Genomic DNA, 17,977 nt, shown 5'->3' on the forward strand with positions numbered 1-17,977 from the left:
CGCTCCCATATCCCTTAATTCCTAGAGGCACCAAAAATCTGTTTATCCCATCCCTAAATGTATTCAACAATGGAACATCCACAACCCTCTGGGTAGAGAATTCCAAAGATTCACAACCCTTTAAGTGAAGTAATTTCTCTTCATCTCAGTGCTAAATTTTTCGCCCCTTATCCTGAGACTGTGCCCCCATGTTTTAGAAGCCCCAACCAGCAGAAACAATTTCTTAGCTTCCACCCTATCGAGCCCCTTTAGAATTTTGTAGGTTTCAATGAGATTGCCTCTCATTCTTCCAAACTCCAGAGAATATAAATCCAATTTACTTAGCCTTTCACCATAGAACAACCCCCTAATCCCAGGGACCAATTTAGTGAACATTCACTGTACTGCCTCTAGTCCAAGTATATAATTTCCTAAATGTGGAGATCAAAACACACACAGTACTCCAGACGCGGTCTCACCAAAACCCTGTACAATCACAGCAAAACTTCTTTCTTCTTGTACATCAATCCCCTTGCAATAAAGACCAACATGTCTTTTGACTTCTCAATTGATTGCTACACCTGTATGCTAACTTTCTGCATTCCTTGTACAAGCACACCCAAGTCTCTTTGGACATAAATATTTGCAAGTTTCACACCTTTTAAAAAATGTTCTGCTTTTCTATTCTTACGACCAAAATGAATAATTTCACGCTTCCTTACATTATACACCATCTGGCATCCTGTTGCCCATCACTTAACCTGTCTCTATCTCTTTACAGCCACTTTGTGTTCTCCACAGAGCTTGCATTCCCACCTAGCTTGGTATCATTAGCAAACTTTGATACTTTACTCCGTCTCTTCATCTAAGTCATTAATAAATTGTAAATAGCTGAGGCCCCAGCACTAATCCGTGTGGCACTCCACTATATACTGCCTGCCAGCTTGAAAAGGCCCTATTTATGGCAATGTACTGTTTTCTATCCCTTAACCAGACCTCTATCCATGCTAAAGTATTATCCCCAACTCTATGAGCCCTTATCTTACCTAATAACCTTTCTTGTAGTAACTTATTGAATGCCTTTGGAAATCCAGGTATGCTACATTTACTGGTTCCCCATTATCTACCCTACTATTTACATCCCCAAAAAACTCTAATAAATTTGTCAAATAGGGTTTCCCTTTAGTAAAGCCATGTTGACTTGCTCTAATCATACTATGCTTTTCTAAGTACATTGTTAAAACTTCCTTAATAATAGATTCCAGCATTTTCCCAACAACTCACATGTGTGACGAACTGGCCAATAGTTCATTATTTTCTCTCTCCCTCCTTTCCTGAAAAATAGTGTAACATTTGCCAACTTCCAGTCTAATGGGACTGTTCCTGAATCCAAGGAATTTTGGAAAATCATAGCCAGCACATCCACTATCTCTGCAGCACTCTCTGTTGGAACCCTAGGATGTAGGTCATCAAGTCCCAGGGATTTGTTGGATTTTAGCCCCTTAAGTTTCACCAATACTTTTCCCTGCTGATATTAATTTCCTCACTCTTTTGAGCCCCTAGGTTACTCTCTCTTTCTGGTATGAAACTTGTGTGAAGTGAAAACGGACACAAAATATTTGTTCGATACCTGCCATTTCCTCATTCCCCATAATAATTTCTCCTATCTCTGTTTCTAAGGGGCCAATGTTTGCTTCAGCTACTCTCTTCCTCTTTATGTACTTATAAAGTCTCTTACAATCTGTTTTTATATTTCTGGCCAGTTTACTCTCATATTCTATTTTTCCCTTTTTATCGGCCTTCTGTTGGTTTCTAAGACACTCCCAATCCTCAGGATTGCAACATTGTAAGCCCCTTCTGTTAATCTAATAATATTCCTAACTTCCTGAGTGAGCCATGGATGGGTCTTTCCCACTGAGTTTTTGATTTTCAATTAAATGTATTTTTGTTGAAGAGTTTGAATGTTTTTTTTTAAATGTTTCACACTGTTCATTTACCTCCATACCTTTTAGTCTATTTACCCAATTAACCCTAGCCAATTCTCCCCTCAAACCTTTGTATTTGGCTTTGTTTACGTTTAAAACTCATGATTGTAATTGGAGTGCGTCACCTTCAAATTTGCCTTGGAATTCAATGGTATTATGATCACCATTACCCAGTGGATCTTTCACTATGACTTTACTTATTAACCTTGCTTCATTACACAATACTAGATCTAAGATAGCTTTATTACTAGTTGGTTCCATGACGTAATGTCCTAAGAAACGGTCACGAAAGTCTGGGAAGAGTGTCCTCTGCAGTCACCGTCGCCGTGAAGCAGTCTGGGAAGAGTGTCCTCTGTAGTCACCATCGTCGTGAAGCAGGCTGGGAAGAGTGTCCTCTGCAGTCACCGTCGCCGTGAAGCAGTCTGAGAAGAGTGTCCTCTGCAGTCACTGTCGCCGTGAAGCAGTCTGGGAAGAGTGTCCTCTGTAGTCACTGTCACCGAGTGAAAAAAAGAGTGACATCACAGGAAAACCGTAAGTTCATTGGTTGGTAAGTAACTGCTAGTTTGAACTACCTATTCTAAGTTGATTTCAGATTAAAGGTGACTACTGGGGCCCAGGATTGGAGGCCTAATACTTCAGCTTCAACTCAGCAGAGACAGCGAGTTCCAGTTGATTTTAAAAAGTGTATTTTGAATCTCTATTCGAAATTGCTTTCAGGTTCAAGGTAAATAGGAGAAATATTTTACAGATTGATAAACTAAAGACCAGTAGGAAATTAAAAAACAAATTGAAAAACTAATTAAATAAAATAGAGATGCAGGGCCAGGTGATGTGTTGTAGCTGCATGATGTGGGAGCTGGTGGACCCCATTGTGGTTCCTAGTGACCACATCTGTAGCAAATGTTGGTTGCTCAAGGAACTTCGACTCAGAGTTGATGAGCTGGAGTCTGAGCTGTGGACACTGCAACATATCAGGGAGGGGGAGAGTTACCTGGACGCTGTGTTTCAGGGGACAGACACACCCTTTTGATTAAATACCTTAAATTCGGCCAGTGGTCAGGGACAGGAGGTTGTGACTATGAGTGAGGTAGGTAGAGGGATCCAGGAAGTAGCAGTGCAGGAGTCTCAGCCCTTGCCCTTATCCAACAGGTTCGAGATTCATGCTCCCTGTGTGGATGAGAGCGGGGGCTGAAGGGAGGATGAGCAAACTGACCATAGTACCGTGGTACAGGGAGCCATTCAAGTGGGGGGAGAAAAGAGAAATGTAGTTGTATTCGGGGATAGTATAGTTAGGGGAATAGATACTGTTCTCTGTAGTCAGGATCGAGAGTCCCGAAGGCTGTGTTGCCTACCTGGTGCCAGGGTTAAGGATATCTCATCTGGGCTGCAGAGGAACTTGGAGTGGGAGGGGAAAGATCCAGTTGTCGTGGTCCATGTAGATACCAACGATATAGGTAGAATGAGGAAAGAGGTTCTGCTGAGGGAATACGAGCAGCTAGGGGCTAAATTAAAAAGCAGAACCAAAAAGGTAATAATCTCCAGACTACTACCTGAGCCACAAGCTAATTGGCACAGGGTCAATAAGATTAAAGAGGTAATGGCTCAAAGATTGGTGTGGGAGAAATGGGTTCGAATTCATGGGACATTGGCACCAGTACTGGAGAAAGAGGGAGCTATTCCGTTCGGACAGGCTCCACTTGAATCATGCTGGGACCAGCGTCCTGGCGAATTGTATAACTAGGGTCGTAGATAGGGCTTCAAACTAAATAGTGGGGGGGGGGAGGGTTCAGTTGCATAGAAATATAAAAAATCAAAGTTTAAAGAGAGGGTAAGAGTGCAGGTTAGTGACGAGGCTGATTGTTCCCAAAAAGTGAAAGGAAGGGACAGTGTGTGTGAATGCCATATTGCACCAAAGAATCATATAAGAGTAGGGAAAATTGACAATATGGCAAACTTAAAGGCTTTGTATCTAAATGCGTGTAGCATTCAGAATAAAACTAATGCGTTAACAGTTCAAATAGAGATAAATAGGTATGATTTGGTGGCGATTACTGAGACATGGTTACAGGGAGAACAGGTTTGGGAGTTGAATATCCAAAGGTACTCAGTGTTTCGGAAGGATAGGCAGGAAGGAAAAGGAGGTGGTGTAGCTTTGTTAGTAAGGGAAGAGATCCGTGCTATAATGAGGAATGATATAGGCACTGGAGAGCAAGACGTAAAGTCAGTCTGGGTAGAAATAAGAAGGGAAAGAAGTCCCTGCTTGGAATAATCTATAGGTCCCCAAACAGTAGTTCAGCAGTAGGGCACAATATAAACCAGGAAATACTGGGAGCACGTAAGAGAGGCACAGCAATAATCGTGGGTGATTTTAAAATGCGTATAGACTGGACTAATCAAATTGGCAAGGATAGCCTCGAGGGAGAGTTCATAGAGTGTATTAGAGATTGTTTCTTGGAGCAATATGTTGTGGAACCAACCAGAGAGCAGGTTATTCTGTATTTGGTTTTGTGTAATGAGATGGGATTAATTAATGATCTCATAGTAAAGGATCCTCTGGGGAAGAGTGATCATAGCATGCTAGAATTTCAAGTTCAGTTTGAGAGCGAGAAACTTGAGTCCCATACTAGTGTTCTGGAGTTAAACAAAGGTAATTAAAAAGGTATGAGGGCAGATTTGGCCCTAGTGAACAGGGCAGGAAGACTACAATGTAGGGCAGTTGAACAGTAGCAGATATTTAAGGAGATATGCAATTCCTCCCAAGTAAAATATATTCCAAAGAGGAAGAAAGATGGTAAGAGGGAGAAAAAGCATCCATGGCTAAGCAAGGAAGTTAAGGATAACATAAAGGCAAAAACTAAGGCATACCAAATTGCAAAGGTCAGTGGCAGGCTGGAAGATTGGGAAACTTTTAAAGATCAACAAAGGGTTACTAAAAAAAAAATAAAAGAACAAAGGTAAATTATGAAAGAAAACTAGCGCAAAATGTGAAAATTGATAGCAAAAGCTTCTACAAATATATAAAAGGAAAGAGAGTTGCTAAAGTGAATGTTGGTCCCTTGAAGGATGAGACTGGGGAGTTAATAGTGGGGAACGCAGAAATGGCAGAGATGCTTAATCAATATTTTGCCTCAGTTTTCACAGTGGAGGACACTAGAGAAAAAGTACTGAGCAAACTATTGGGATTAAAGGGTGACAAGTCCCCAGGACCTGATGGCCTAATCCCAGGGTCTTAAAGGAAGTAGCAACGGAGATAGTGGATGCATTGGCTATAATATTCCAAAATTCCGTGGATTCTGGAAAGCTTCCAGTGGATTGGAAAAATGCTAATATAACGCCCTTATTCAAAAAGGGGAGGGAGGCAGAAAGAAGGAAACTATAGACCAGTTAGTTTAATGTCTGTCGTTGGGAAATTGTTGGAATCCATTATTAAGGAAGTAGTAATGGGGCATTTGGAAAGTCAAAATGCAATCCATCAGAGTCAGCATGGTTTTATGAAGAGTAAATCGTGTTTGACTAATTTGCTAGAGTTCTTTGAAGATGTGACAAGCAAATTAGATAATGGGGATCCTGTAGATGGAGTATATCGGGACTTCCAGAAGGCCTTTGATAAGGTGCCGCACAAAAGATTAATACACAAGATAAGATCACACGTAGTTAGGGGTAATATATTAGCTTGGATAGAGGATTGGCTAACCAACAGAAAGCAGAAAGTTGGGATAAATGGGTCTTTTTCTGGATGGCAAGCTGTAACTGGTGGGGTGCCACAGGGATCGGTCCTTGGGCCCCAACTATTTACAATCTATATTAATGACTTGGATTCAGGGATAGAAGGTACTATAGCTAAATTTGCAGAGGAAGTAGGTAGGAAAGTAAGTTGCAATGAAGAAATAAGAATTTTACAAATGGATATGGACAGGTTAGGTGAATGGGCCAAAATTTGGCAGATAGAGTTTAATGTGAATGAGTGTGAGGTTATCCATTTTGGTCGGAAGAATAAAAAGGCAACTTATTATTTAAATGGAGAGAAACTTCAGAATGCGTCAGGGCAGGGGCATCTGGGTGTCCTTGTGCATGAATCACTGAAAGCTAGTATGCAGGTACAGCAGGTAATAAGGAAGGCAAATGGAATTTTGGCATTTAATGCTAAAGGAATAGAGTATAAAAATAGGGAAGTGTTGCTGCAACTGTACAAGGCATTGGTGAGACTGCACCTGGAGTACTGTGCACAGTTTTGGTCCCCTTACTTGAAGAAGGATGTAGTTGCATTGGAGGCGATTCAGAGGAGGTTCACTAGATTGATTCCAGAGATGCGGGGCTTGTCTTATGAGGAGAGATTGAGCAGTTTAGGCCTATACTCGCTAGAGTTAAGAAGGATGAGAGGTCATCTAATTGAGGTGTATAAGATGCTAAAGGGGGTAGACAAAGTAGACGTGGAGCGGATGTTTCCCCTTGTGGGGCATTTCAGAACGAGACACCATAGTTTTAGGCTAAGGGGTGGTAGATTTAAATCAGAGATGAGGAGGAATTACTTTTCTCAAATGGTCATGAATCTGTGGAATTCACTACCTCAGAGTGTAGTGGATGCCGGGATGATGAATAAATTTAAGGAGATAGACAGATTTTTAATTAGTAATGGGTTGAAAAGTTATAGGGATAGGGCAGGAAATTGGAGTTGAGGCCGAAAGGAGATCAGCCATGATCGTATTGAATGGCAGGGCAAGCTCGAGGGGCTGGATTGCCTGCTCCTGCTCCTAGTTCTTATGTTCTTATGTATGAAAATATTCCACAAACTCATCTTCTAGACTATTCTAGCCAATTTATATGAAGATTTCTTCCCAATCTATATGAAGATTAAAGTCCCCCATAATTATTAAATTTCCTTTGGGACAAGCTCCTATAATTTCTTGTTTAATGCTCTGTTTAACTACTGTTAGGGGGCCTGTAAACTACTCCCACCAGTGTTTTACGACTCTTGCTATTCCTAATTTCATAGAATTATAGAAAGTTTACGGCAAAGAAAGAGGCCACTTTCCCATTGTGTTTGTGCCATCCAAAAACGAGCCAACCAGCCTAATCCCACTTTCCAGCTTTGGTCCATCGCCCTGCAGGCTACAGCACTTGAGGTGCATATCCAGTCACCTTAAATGAGCTGAGGGTATCTGTCTCTACTACCCTTTTAAGCACAGAGATCCAAACCTCCAACACCCTCTTGGTTAAAAATGTTTCCTCATCTCCCCTCTAATAATTCTACCAATCACTTTAAATCAATGCCCCTAGTCACTGCTCTCTCTGCTAAATTAAAGAGGCCCTTCCCATTCACTCTATCCAGGCCCCTCACAACTTTGTACATTTCAATCAAATCTCCCCTCAGCCTCCTTTGTTCCAAGGAAAACAACACCAGCCTATCCAATCTTTCCTCATAGCTGCAATTTTCCAGTCTTGGCAACATCCTCATAAATCTCCTCTGTACGGTCTTTAGTGCAATTACATCCTTTCTGTAATGAGGTGACCACAATTGCACACAGTACTCAAGTGGTGGCCTAACTAATGTTTTATATAGATCCAGCATAACCTCCCTGCTCTTACATTCTATGCCTTGGCTAATAAATGAAAGGATTCCATATGCCTTCTTAAACACCTTATCAACCTGTCCTGTTACCTTCAGGGATCTGTGGCCTTTCAATCCAATGTCCCTCACTTCCTCTACACCTCTCATTATCTTCCCATTTATTGTGTAATCCTTTGCCTTGTTTGACCTCCCCAAATGCACCACCTCACACTTCTCTGGGTTGAATTCCATTTGCCATTTCCTGCCCACCTGACCAGTTCATTGCTATCTTCCTGCAGTCTACAGCAATCTACCTCACTATCAAACGCACGTCCAATTTTTGTGTCGTCTGCAAACTTCTTGATCATTCCCCTTACATTTGCATCCAAATCAATAATATATACCACAAAAAGCAGGAGACCTCATACTGAGCCCTGTGAAACAGCACTGGAAACAGCCTTCCAATCAAAAAGACATCCATCAACAATTACCCTTCGTTTCCTGCCACTGAGCCAATTTCCACCAATACTGGTTCTACTTCATGATCTTCTGAGGCCAGATCCTTTATGTCCTTTTGTCATTTTTTACTATCAGAGCTAGCCCTCCTCCTTTACCATTATTTCTGTTTTCCCAAAGTACTGTGCACCTTGGAATATTTATTTCCCATCCTTGATCATCTTGTCACCATGTTTCTGGAATGGTGATTAAATCTAAATCATTTACTTGTTCCATTAGTTCATCTATCTAATTGCAGATACTTCCTGAATCCTATAAAGAACCTTTAATTTCAATTTGTCGATGTACAATTTTTGTTAAACTTTCTGTCCCTTCCTGTCCCACACTGCTTGTCTTTACCCACATTGCTATACTGTTGTGATGCCTCATCCTTGTCTTTTGGATTCCTAAATCTCCCTTCACCGAGCCCTCCACACACCCACTCTGTTAGTTTAAAGCCCTGTCCACTGCCCTAGTTATACAATTGGCCAGGATACTGGTCCCAGCTCGGTTCAAGTCGAGCCCATCCCAATGGGATAGCTCACTCTTCCCTGAGTACTGATGCCAGTGCCCCATAAATTTAAACCCCTTCTTCCCATACCACTCTTTGACCCTATGCCAATTGGTGCATTTTAATTTGGTCCCTAATTCCTCCAATTCTCTTAGCAGAACATAAATCCTGGTTCTGCCTATGTCGTTGGTTCCCATGTGGACCACAACAACTGGATCCTCCCCTTCAACCTCCAAGTTCCTCTCCAGCCACGAGGAGGTATCTTTAACCCTGACACCGGGCAGACAACACAACCTTCAGAACTCCCAGTCACAAATACAGAGAATAGTATCTGTTCCCTGACTGTATTGTCTCTTATCACTGCCACATTCCTCTTCACTCCATCCACTTGGATGGTATCCTTCACCATGGTGCCATGGTCATTCTGCTCATCCACCTTGCAGACCTTTTCCTCATCCACAAAGGTAGCAAGCACATACCATTTGGGCAATGTCAAGGGCTGGGGCTCCTCCATCACTACATTTTGGTTCCCCATACCTGCCTGACTCACAGTCACATCCTCCTGTCCCTGACTATTGATCAGCTTTAAGGTTCTGCCTAACCTAAGGTGTACGATGATCTCCTGGAATAAAGTGTCCAAGTCACTCTCCCCCTCCTTGATCCCCCACAATGTCTGCAGCTCAGGCTCCAACGCAGCAAGTCTGAGCTGAAGTTGCCCAAGGTGCAGATGTTTTTTGCCGGTATGGTTGTCCAGGATTGCAGTGCATTCCACAGATTCTGACATACTGCAGTCATGGCACACCACCATCCCTGCTATTTCTATCCAAACTTATTTATTTAATTTGTCAATAATTTACACAGATAAAGTAATAGAAAGTTGCATTCACCTAGCTTGGAGACAAAGGGAGGGAGGGGGAGGGGGAGGGGGGGTGCACACAAAATAGGGTGTGTGCCCAGCCTACCGCATTCCTGCCCACCTTTGAGCTCACCCCTATAACACAGTAGCTGAGCAGGTGCCAAAATCAGCAGCTCGCCTACCGTATTTAAATAAATAATCAAGGGTCAAATGAAATTGTTAACAAGCCAATTGACCCCGATAATACCCTGCCCATGCCATAATACAGTTGGCATGGGCTGTTGGGCAGGAATGGGCAAGCCAATTTTGTTAAAGGTTTTTAAAAGGGCAGGAAGATACGATTTGAGGGGTGCCTTTTGTGCATCAGGGGAAGCCTCCCCAATATAGTAACCCCCCCTGTCTGCCTACCCGCCTGCTCTCCAAAACCCACCACCCCACCTCCCCTGCCCCCATCCCTAAACTGGCCAAACCCTCCCTGAACAACACCATGGACTTCCCTTACTCCAGGATCCATTCAGCTGCCTACTTGGGACTGGTTGCCATCCCAGCAGCGCCCACTAAAGAGATCTTGGCGCTACTGGGCCTATTGGAGCTTCCAGCCAATCCGATTGGCCGGCAGCTCCCAAGGGTGGGATTTCCTGCTCAGTGAAAGTCCTGCTGTCAGCCAATTTAGCCCACCCGCAGCTTGTTACAGCTGCAGAGAGGGCTGGCATGGAGTGTTCCAGGGGCCGAGTCATCTGCCTACCACAACCTCCCCCCCTCACCTGTAACATGCAGCCCTTTGTATCTTTATTTCTATTACTAATTTTACCTAAGTAACTTTCAATAGTAGTTTTTGTAATAAGCTAACCTTTATCTTGTTTAAGACTAAAGCTTGTCTGCTGTGTTATTATTAAATTGAGCCATTCATAAATTAAAAGGGGGCTATCTACACACACACACATTCTTAGCTCGCTAATCACTTTAAGGAAATGCCTTTTACGTGGTCATGACATATGTTTCGACGTTGCATGACAGGCATCCCCAGGAAATTAATATTAAATCAGGGATAGGGATTCACCAAAATTAATGCAAGAAAAATAACATGTATGAAGAAAATCATAGTACTAAAGAGTGACAAACTTCCCAGGACCAAATGGTTTCCATCATGGGCTTTTAAAGGAAGTAAGTGAGAACATTGCAGATGACCTAACTATAATCTTCCAAAGCTCACTAAATTCAGGAACCACTCCTTTGGATTGGAAAATTACCCATTTCACTCAGGGTCGGTGCAACCACTAGGCAGTCACCTAGAGCGGCAAAATTTGGGAGGGTGCGGCAAAAGACTGAATGAACTATTCAAGGAATTACATGAGTAAACAAACAGGTTTCAGCAATGGGAGTGAAAGGTCTCGATCTACTGATATACATGCATATATCCTGACATACATATATCTTTCCATGTATTTACATTTGTCTTTCCTAAAATTTCATATTATAATCCTCATTCTGTTTATATGACAGTTTCACAAATTTGTACACCTACGTGACTATTCCAAAACTCAAATCAAGTAAATAATATCGAAGAACATAATTTAATCCAGCCTACTGCATCTTAATGATTATTAATTGTGTAAATTGTGCATAAAATCATCTAGTTATTGCAGAAACACTTAGGGCCATAACTTCCTCAGAGTGGCAATCAACATCGGATTGCCACTCCATGCCCAATTACTTACTCTGAATTCCTCCCGTGCCTGTCTAGCCAGACCTTCCGCCACAGGCCAGGTGAGATCCAGACAGTGCAGCTGTCCTCGAGGCCCAGCGGCGCAATCCAGCAAAGATGGATTGAAGAAGGACACACCCCTTTTTTACAGCACTAGCTGCCATAAACCAGGTAAGTTTAAAGGTCCCATTGAAATTGACAGGCCAGGGAGAAGGTAAGTGCCTGAGGTAAGTGGATAGGATTTGGGGAATGGGGGGTGGTCGGACATCAGCGGGGGTGGCGGGTTTGGGTCGGACATGGGGGTGGTGGGGGGGGGGGATGCTGGCAATGGAGGAGGATGGGGAGTAGGAGGGGAGCAGACATTAGTGGGGGGGTGGGGGCGGGTGGTGGTGCTGTTGGATTTTGGGAGGGTGGTCCAGTCAGGTTGGGATAATGGTGGGGCCTGCGGAGGAGTGGAGTGGGGTTGCAGGGTTGGAGGGGGTGGTGAGGTGGGTGTCCAGTCATAAGAGGTGGGGGGCTGTTGGGACAGTGAAGTGGAGGGGGGAGGGTGGTTGGACCTATGAGGTAAAGGTTGGTACTCCGGGGTGGTGGGCCTGCAGGGGTGGTGGGATTGAGTCGGGCTGGATAGGGGGAATCCCATGGGGAGTCAGTGGAGTGGGGAATACGTTATGGGGGAGTTAATCAGTGGGTGGGGAAAGACCCTTAGGGATTTGGGGGTGTGGCGGGGGGGGGGGGGGGTGGGGGGGGTGCGGTGTCTTGTGGAGGGGAAGGCTGTCTGTGTCTTTAAAATAGTTACCCAGAAGTTAGAAGAGTTTTTAATTCTTCTAACTTTTTCTGAGTAACTATTTGTATAACGTTGAGGTACCCCCAAATCTGATGCTGGAGAGCTCGGAAGTTACAGCCCTTAGTATTACATCATGTGAGCCATATTACACATTATAATGTGCATTTCTTCCGGAACATATCCTGTGAAAAGTGTAGAACGATGAGACTATACAATCAGTAGCATAATATTTTATTTTTTCATGTAAAGTAAATCTACAATTATAAATGCAGAATTTTTATTCATACTAATGCACAATATTCATTTTCATAACTTAATTGTGGGAAGGGGGGTCGCGATGCTGAAGGTTCGCCCAGGGGACCTAAAACTCTTGCATTGGCCCTGATTTCATTCTGCTATTTAAGGAAGTTATGGGTGGGGCCTGGGGGGTGGGTAGTGGAAGGGGACGGGATGGGATCAGGGAATTTTAAAAAGTTTGCGTGGAAAATTACTAGAGTCTATAATTAAGGATCGTTGCTATATCTACTTCACAGTTGATGCCTTTTACAATATACCTTTTATTTTAGAATATAACTTGTAGATTCAAGAAATAAAGTTTTAACTATAGAAAATGGGATAAATGCAACATAAACAAGCTGGGAGGTTATTACATTTAGAAGGTCAGAACCGAAGAGATAGAGCTACAAAACAGTAGGTGAAGAAACTTAAACAATGCATGACTGATCGGAAAACAGAATTTTTTTTTATATTCGTTCATGGGATGTGGGCATCACTGGCTAGGTCAGCATTTATTGCCCATCCCAAATTGTCCTTGTTCAGAGGGCATTTAAGAGACAACCACATTGTTGTGGGTCTGGAGTCACATGTAGGCCAGACCAGGTAAGGACGGCAGATTTCCTTCCCTAAAGGGCATTAGTGAACCAGATGGGTTTTTATAACAATCGTCAATGTGATGTAAATATGTTAGAAGCAGTTCAGAGAAGGTTTATTAAACTAATACCAGGAATGGGCTGGTTGTATTATGAGGAAAGGCTGGACAGTTTAGGCTTGTATCCATTGGAATTTAGAAGATTAAGAGGCGACTTAATTGAAACCTTTAAGATCCTGAGGGGTCTTGCCAGGATGGATGTGGAGAGGATGTTTCCTCTCGTGGGAGAATCTAGAACTAGGGGTCACCGTTTAAAAATAAGGGGCTGCTTATTTAAGACAGAGATGAGGAGAATTTTTTTCTCTCAGGGGGTAGTGAGTCTTTGGAATTGTCTTCCTCAAAAGGCAGTGGAAGGGCCTTTGAGGTCCTGCTTTTTAATTTAATTTCTAGCTCCCTATATTCTGCTTTCAAGGCCTCATCTTTCTTTTTACCTATGTGATGGTACCAATATGGACCATGGCCTCTGGCTATTCACCCTCCCCCTTCAGAATGTCCTGCAGCCACTCAGTGACATCCTTGACCCTGGCACCGAGGAAGCAACATACCATCCTAGTGTCATGTCTGCAGCCGCAGAAACGTCTGTCTGTTTGCCCTATGATAGAATCCCCTATCACTATTGAAGGAGAAGACACTCCATGTTTGTCCAAGGGAAAATCTAAAAGGATTGTTATTCGCTAGGATACTGGTTCAGCTCAAAGCTTATTGTTAGCAAAAGATTTAGGGCGGAATTTTCCATTCTGGAGACGAGGTCCGGTGGCGGGAGGAAAAGTCGATGTGATTCCCACTGGGCAGCGGGGCTTGTGGACATTTGCAGCCTTCTGCTTTTCAGCTGTATTAATTATGCATCATCGAGGAGCTTGGGGAATCACATGGCGCGGCTGGCAAGGAGTCGCCCACCCCGCCATTACCTCATGTACCGCTATATTTAAAGGGCAACTGGACACACATTCATTCATTGCAGGCAAGGAGCTCTGCACTACTCCTCCAGAGTCCTTGCGGCCACAGCTTGTACTGGAGAAGCTGGCAGATGTGAACAACCACAACCCGGGACATACAAGGGCGCCTCCGGCATTGCCTTTCACCCATCTCTAGATAACAGCTCTGCCGGTGATACGCCCACGGTCGGGCCAATACTCGCCGTTGCAGTGGTCCATGTTCACCAGCCTCTTGTTCTTAAAGAGGCCTCGCTGCCTCTTGTTGCTCAGGCCCTTGCATCTCCTGGCTCTGTGCCAAATGGTGACAGGCCCTCCTTCTCCTCGACTGGATGAGAGGCACTACCACATCAGGGCTGCCTGCAGCCTGCATCATAGAAGCTTCAGTGGATATGTGAATGAATTGAAGTGATACTTTAAGTGAACATGTCTTTTACAGGCTTCCCTCCATCTGAAAGCCAACGGGCCAGTGCTAAGCCTTCATCTGGCCTCCATATAGACATCATATCCCCATCCCACCCTTTCCAGGTAAAGGACACCCTGGTGAACTTAAAATAGGTGTTACTCCCATTCATACTTGAATGCATATGAGAACATTGCTCTTTGACCAGAGTGATTAGAGCCAATTGCTTGAAGCCTCACGCAGACTTTTCCACCTGTCTCCATGACCTTCTATTAAGAGACTGTTGCCTTGGCAGCATAGAAAGACTAAATGCATGATCCCTTGTCAGCCATGACCATTCACCCGTGAGGATGGAGGTTTGGAGTCGCAAGTTGGCTGCCCTCCACCAGCCGTGCTCCTTGGAGGCATCCACCTCTCTCCCTCCCTTCAACCCTGCCTCTGACTGCAGCCGATGGCAAATGGCACAGAATGAACAGCAGCTCCACACCTTGCTGGGATCTCAATATTATGAGACCCATGAAACTAGAATAAATCTGCTGCAATGCAGGATTCACAACGGAAAGGAAATCACAACTGAGTATCTTTGACATCCATTGCCTCAATTATTAGGGTGTCCCTTTAGTCATTCATGTTGGCCTTCAACTCCTTCCACTTCGAGGGATATCGCTGACTGACTAACTGTGTGGTCAAGGTCAGTTTGGAAAAGTGGTGTGCGTCACCTTTCAAGCTCACTCCACCACCTGCTACCCTCCCCCTGTTACGCACCAATTTCCCTCTATCACCATAGACCCACCCAATATGACCATTCCTCTTGACTACTTTCACCCTTAAACCTCCCCCCACTACCCTGGACTCTATCATGATCAACCTCCACATGCCTTTCCCTGGCTCAGAGCTGATACCCGATACCATCCCCATATATGCCCTGACCCTCCCGTTATCCAAGCCACCTGTCTTGTCCCCATCCGTAACCCACCTGCCAGACTCTCACCATGCATCGCACCCTAACCCTAATGCTACCCTACCACATCCCACTACCCCCTCTGACTCTAACTGTTCCCTCCTATCACCAGTTCCCTGAGATGTCCCTCCACAACCCCACAATTGAGACCAGCGCCCCGCCCCCAGGACATTCCCTCCCTCCCCCTTCCCGGGGCACTGTCTCCCCACCACCACCCCTGCAACGTCACCCTTCCCTGGGTACTCTCTTCGACCCACCCACCGCCGCCTCGCCCTTCCCCAGGTACTCTCTCCCACCGCCGCTGCCTTGCCCTTCCCGGGTACTCTCTCCCACCGCCGCCGTGGCGCCCTTCCCCAGGTACTCCCTTCCACCCACTGTCGCTGCCTCGCCCTTCCCCGGGTATTCTCTCTCCACCCACTGCCGCTGCCTCGCCCTTCCCCGGGTACTCTCTCCCACCACCACCGCCACTGCTTCACCCTTCCCCGGGTACTCTCTCCCACCACCACCACCACTGCCTCGCCCTTCCCCGGGTACTCTCTCCCACTGCCGCTGCCTCGCCCTTCCCCAGGTATTCTCTCCCACCCACCCACTGCCTCGCCCTTCCCCGGGTACTCTCTCCCACCCACCCACCACCGCCGCCTCGCCCTTCCCCGGGTATTCTCTCTCCCACCCACCCACCGCCGCCACCGCCCCCTCACTCGTCCCCGGGCACTTTCTGCCCCTCAGCCCCCTCGCACATCTCTGGGCACTCTCTCCCCTCTCGCTTCTCGCACCTCCCCGGGCACTCTCTTCCCCAACACCTCCCCGCCCGCCACTCGCCCATCCTTGGGCATTCTCTTCTCCCCCCACTTCTGCCCACCTGCCCCAAGGCACTCTCTTCCCACCCCTGCACCCTTGCCCATCCCCTCTCTATACCCCCCTGCCCACTCTCTTCACCAGTCTGCCGCCTCGCCCGTCCCTGGTCACTCTCCGCTCCCCCGCCCCCTCATCCCTCCCAGGGCCCTCTCTTCCCCCCTCCCAGGGCTCTCTTCCCCCCTGTCCCCTATCCTCTCCCCTCACCCATGTCCCCTATCCCCTCAACCCTCCTTCTCCCTGGGCAACCCTTCCCCGGGCACACCCTGCCTCTTTCCCCCTCCCTCTCTCCCCCTCTCCAGGGCCCCCTCCCACCTGCCCTGGCAATCCTCCCCCATCCCCACTCCCCAGGCATGCCCTCCCCCCTCCCAAGCACCCCCCTTTCCCCGGGCACCCCATCCCTGGGCAAGCCCTCCACCCTTCCCTCTCCCCCATCTCCTCTCCCCTCCCACCTCCCCTTTCCCCGTGGACCCTCTACCGGCCACTCCCACCCCTCCCCCTTCCCTTTCCCTCCCCCCGTCTTCCCCAGGCAACCCCTCCCACCCACCTTCCCTTCCCCTGGGCACCACATTCCCCCTCCTCCCCCTTCCTTGGGCACTCTCTCCCCCCTCCTACCTAGTCATTGATGAACTTAAGCTTGCCAGGTGCATGGCACTTATGTACAGATGGGAAACAGACCATTCTAAATTCTCACTGGCAGGGCACTTAATTTGGAGGGGGAACACAATTAGCCTTTTAATAAGCATTCATAAAATGCAAATTAATGTAAACGTGGTTCCTAACAATCAGTGGGAAACTCGATCCACCTTTAACTCGCCATCAAAGTCTGGAGAACAAAATTTCAAACTTATTTCCCACTGGTGGGAAACTTAAACTTTTTCCATCATGCCAAATTTAGTGCCCCTGTCCGCCATGATTTCCGCTGCTGGCAGGAGCAGAAAATTCCACCCTTAGACTTCTGAAAAACTTCATTCCCTAAAGATGTAGTAGTAAGGGGTATTGGTGGGAAGTGTGCATCTATCCCAATTTGTAGAATTAATTTATATTGTGCATTAGTAAAGAGGTCTATTGTCAGTGACATTGTTTCTAAATTATCCATTAAAATATAGATCTTATGTTGGGAAATGATATAGTGGGCAATGTTATTTTTCCACAACTTGGGACAATCTGCCACAGTTCAGGAATTGTTCCTATGAGTTAAAAAGTGAGGATCTACCAGGGCAATATCCATCAGGCAACCATGCTGTGAGTGAGTTCCCTGTGCTGCAGTCCCCTGCCATCCTGCCATGCACTAATTATCTCTCCTTGCTTTCACAGACACATCTGGGAATCAGCTGAGGGGGCCCACGAGCCAGGATCCATCACCAAGGGTGGGTTGGTAGCACCACCACTGACCAAGCTGGCCTAGTCCTAAATGACAGCTGCTAGACTGGGTCTGTGGCAAGTAGTGAGGGAACCAAGAGGGAAAAACATACTTGACCTCATCCTCACCAACCTGCCGCAGATGCATCTGTCCATGACAGTATCGGTTGGAGTGACCGCCGCACAGTCATTGTGGAGACGAAGTCCCTCTTCACGTCGAGGATACCCTCCATTGCACTGTGTGGCATTACCACTGTGCTAAATGGGATAGATTTCGAACAGATCTAGCAACTCAAGACTGGGCATCCACGAGGCGCTGCGGGCCATTAGCAGCAGCAGCAGCAGCTCTAACACAAACAGTAATCTCATGGCCCGGCATGTCCCCCACTCTACCATTACCATCAAGTCAGAACATCCACCCTGGCTCAATGAAGAGTGCAGGAGGGCATGCCAGGAGCAGCACCAGGCATACCTTAAAATGAGGTGTCAACCTGATGAAGCTATAGCACAGGACTACTTCCGTGCCAAATAGCATAAGCAGCAAGTGATAGACAGGGCTAAGCGATCCCACAACCAACAGATCAGATCTAAGCTCTGCAGTTCTGACATATCCAGTCGCGAATGGTGGTGGATAATTAAACAACTCACTGGAGGAGGAGGCTCCACAAATATCCCC

Source organism: Cetorhinus maximus, chromosome 11 (assembly GCF_964194155.1).
Source record: "Cetorhinus maximus chromosome 11, sCetMax3.hap1.1, whole genome shotgun sequence".
Classification (NCBI taxonomy): Eukaryota; Metazoa; Chordata; class Chondrichthyes; order Lamniformes; family Cetorhinidae; genus Cetorhinus; species Cetorhinus maximus.